The sequence below is a fragment of the Diceros bicornis genome, unplaced genomic scaffold (genome assembly GCF_020826845.1).
Source record: "Diceros bicornis minor isolate mBicDic1 unplaced genomic scaffold, mDicBic1.mat.cur scaffold_77_ctg1, whole genome shotgun sequence".
Taxonomy (NCBI): Eukaryota; Metazoa; Chordata; class Mammalia; order Perissodactyla; family Rhinocerotidae; genus Diceros; species Diceros bicornis.
In genome coordinates this window covers 973,115-977,023 of record NW_026691656.1, presented here as the reverse complement: position 1 = coordinate 977,023, position 3,909 = coordinate 973,115, and the positions used below count along the sequence as shown (strand labels likewise).

General features: G+C 40.9%; 1 long non-coding RNA gene across 1 annotated transcript; it reads left to right on the top strand.

The window, feature by feature from the left end:
• The first annotated feature begins 483 nt into the window (after positions 1-483).
• On the top strand, positions 484-3,518 carry LOC131403682 (uncharacterized). Its single transcript, XR_009219477.1, has 3 exons — positions 484-516; positions 3,024-3,080; positions 3,199-3,518. It is a non-coding gene; the product is annotated as an uncharacterized LOC131403682 (long non-coding RNA).
• Positions 3,519-3,909: the final 391 nt, after the last annotated feature.

Below are 3,909 nucleotides of genomic sequence, written 5' to 3'. Positions count from 1 at the left end.
ACATCTTTGTAGTTCATTGTTGTGGTAAACTGCACACAGTCTTATTTACTGCTGGAGCCCAGATGTTTGCTCCTTGGGGCAGCTCATCAGACCTTGGCCTATAGAAAAGAAGCTAGGAAACATTGCATGCATTTCTAATGTGAAGAACTGTTAGTGTTCCACCAGGAGACACCTTGGGCTCTTCCCTGCACTATCTGAATAGAAAAAGAGGAAGAGAAGCTTTTCTCCATCTACACAAAGCCGGGACCTCATCTTGAGTTTGAGAGGATTGGAGGTGACTGAAAACAAAAGTGTTCCCGAGTTTGGATTTGTTTTAATAGGATCTATTGGCTGGCTTTGATGTTAAAGGTCTTTATTCAAAATTGACTACCTCTAATGCTAAGTTCAGAGTGGAGATTTGTCAGTATAAGAGAGAAGAATCCCTTTTTGATTAAGTCAGTGAAATACAGTAATTGGGAGAATGGTTATATTTGAAGGCAACTTGTTCATATTCTGTTGCCACAGTGACATTTGTTGGTAAGTGACTACTTCATGCTATTCTCGATGATTTCTGTTTGAAAGACATACTGAGCTTGATAAATAAATGGCAAGCAATAGGATATAAGGGAACACATGAGGAAGCCATTTGGGGTAAAGCTAATTCAGCCTGAATTTGTTTTTCCAAAAGGGTCTGTCGCCTGTACTGTGCATCTGCTTTGCCATGTCCCAAAGAGGAGAGTAAATGCCCTTAAGATAAGAATGTAACTTCCCCCTCATTGGCATTTCCTTAAGGATAAGCATTTCTCCCTAGGCTAGGATTTGATTGCTGCAGTCATCCTGTGACCACCCAGCTCCAGAAAACAGATGTGACACCAGCCATGACCATCGAGACACCAGATCTGCTCCCCTGCTGTGTCCATCAATAGCTGTTCTGGCAGGGCAATCTGGCAGGGCTGATCTCGTTGCTATTGTAAAAGGGGCATTGCAATCACTTGTGATACATGCTCTTTGATGGTATATAACCGCTCTGTACACCCCACTTCTTCGGTGCCCTTCCTTCCTTAGGGAAGGAAGGCCACAGGCCATGGTCCTCAAAAGTTGGCTCATAATAAACTCTCCCCAATTTTGATTTATAGATTGATTATGGATTATTTATGTCGGCAAGCTGATGTGCAGGAAGTGGTAAAGGCACAGTGGTACCCGTGTTGCCTGATATAAAATCTTTCCTCCCTCTTTCCCTTCCCAGGATGCCCACTCTTCATGGTGGCACCTATTCCATGGTGTGATCATTCTTCTGATGACTCCTTTCATTCCCTCTTACAATTACTCAACAAATATTTAAACACCTACTGTATGCCAGGCTTGGGATACACTAAGGAAATAATTTTCTACAAAATGTCTGTCTTCACAGAACTTGTTTTTGTTGGCTAAGTGAGATAATGGATAAGTAGGCAGACAAGTGAATTACATAGTCTATCGTGTGATGATCTGTGTCAAGAAGAAGGTAAGTGACAGACAATGGGGAGAGCTAGAGAGTGAATGGGTTGCTACTTTAATTAGAGAGCACAGGGAGGCTGGAGCAAGGCCCAGAGGGAAGGGACAGAGCAGGAGGACATGCAGATATCTCAGGGTTGCAGAGATGCCGTGGAGGAACTATGACTCGGATGTTGTTGGGCAGCAAGAAGCCCGTGTGGCTGGAGTACAGTGAGCAAGAGGGGAAAGGCAGAGAAGGTTTGAGATGCCGGGGAGGGTGAGCAGATGAAAGAATGCCCCTGGGCCCATCAAAACTGTGCTGTAAGTGAAATGAAAACTTTCAATGTCATTTAACTATACATTATACAATTTAAGTAGTAAATACCTTTTGTTTTTCTATAGTCTTGTCAAATACATCAACTAAAATGCTGCTGAATTGGGAATGTCTAAATTATCCCCAGGAGTGATTGCTGTATCTTGTCAGGCATCTGGTCTGCACAGCAGTCGGGAGTGGGAGTGAGGTGACAGTCAGGAGACGAACTCTAGTCTTCAGGTTGTCACCAACTGTTTGTGTTATGTTTCATCCGTAAAATGCGGAGGACGGAAAAGATGAGTGGTTTTCAGACTCTGATCCATGGAGCATTGGATATTCCTGAAGGCTCTTGGTTTTTGTTTGTTTGTTTGTTTGATTTTGTGAGGGAGATCGGTCCTGAGCTAACATTTCTCACTCCTCTTTTTGCTGAGAAAGACTGGCGCTGAGCTAACACCCATGCACATCTTCCTCCACTTTATATGGGATGTCACCACACCATGGCCTGACAAGCGGTGCGTTGATGCGCACCCAGGATCTGAACTGGTGAACCCTGGGACGCTGCAGCAGAGCGCGCGCACTCTTGCCCCACCCAGTTGACCCTGAAGGCTCTCTTTTTTTTTTCTTATGTTTATAAACTTCGATGCAAGCTTCACGTAGAAGAAAGTGTCCTCTAGTTTTAAAAAGATTCCTGGACTTGGTCCTCACTTAGGTTTTCCAGTATGAAGAATTTGCAGTCTCACAGACGCCCAAAGGATAGACAAAAGAAGCAAGATCCTTTTTTTCCGAGTGTCTCTTGTGACAGTGCTCATTGTCTCTCATTCAAACCAGAAGGTGATTTGTCAATAGTGAGATATAGCATTTGAGACCTCATCCTTCAAGATGGCTGAGTTGTCGTCCATCATTTTACAGACTTACGCTAAGGGAATAATATAAAAAGTGAATGTCTCAGCAGGTACTTTCTGACACAAAATAGAAACTAGGAATTGAGAAAAGTAATTATGATTGATGTCAGTCAATAAGGGCATAGGACAAGTCTAATTTCAAAAGTAATTAATGGCATGATTGTTAGTCACTGTACATATTAAATATATTGAAAAGTATTCATGTTCTCATAACACAGAATTATAACTGGAAGATAAACTGGATGTTTTCAGCACTTATGGTTAAAGATGTATTTTATTTAGTTTTGTTTTCCGATTGAGGAAATTATAAAATTTATTTTTTAATATATTGTCTATCTTCTTCCTTTCCAACCTAGAATCTCAATCTGCTATTTTGGGAACTCTGAAAAATATGTTCAGATGCTGTTCAACAGGTAAGAAGATCTTGTTAGGATGTCAAATCATTTTCTCTCTTATTTATCATAAAATTGTGACAGACTCTCATTTATCTTCCTGTCTGCCCATCTGATGAGGCCACCTTGTTTCTCTAAGCCTGCAGGGAAATCCAGTCATGTGGAAGGGGATGTTTTCTTCCACTTAGACTTTGCAGAGAAAATCAGCCTTGAAGTGGAACTGAGCACATGCTTTTCAGAAGCTGCATCATTCTGTACCCAGCCAGAGCATTGGGCCTGACAACAGCTGGATCCAGCAGAAAACTGGACACTCTAGTAGATGTCATGTGGAGATGTGCCTGGCTGGACTAATAGTCACATGGATACGAGTTTTAAAAAAATCTCTCAGAGCTTTTCCAAAATCAAATAATATTCTTAAGTTGCTGTAGTAGATGAAACATTAGTTAGTGTCTTTTTAATTTCAACAGAATCTTTTTATTGTTACTAAAAAGCCAAATTTTATGTCTTTTTTCTTGTTACCAAAATAGACTTACTATTAAAAAAAAGAAACCTGCAAGAAAGGAAACACTCATATGGAATAGAAATTGTGGGTAGCAATTGCTACTTTTTTATATAAAATCATCTGTTTTATTTATTTACACTTTCTCCCAACTGTGCTTTTGAAAATAGCTTAGTATTAGAAATTACGAGTAAGAAGAGGGTGTGCTCCCTTGAGTGTGGTCCAGTAGAAGTCAGGTGACTCAGACCTGAGTTCTAGGCCCAGGTCTGTTTCTGGTTAGTGTGTGACAACGTACTTAGGCTCTCTGGAACGTAGTATTCCTTTCTGTAAAATTAAAGAATTTGATGAGTT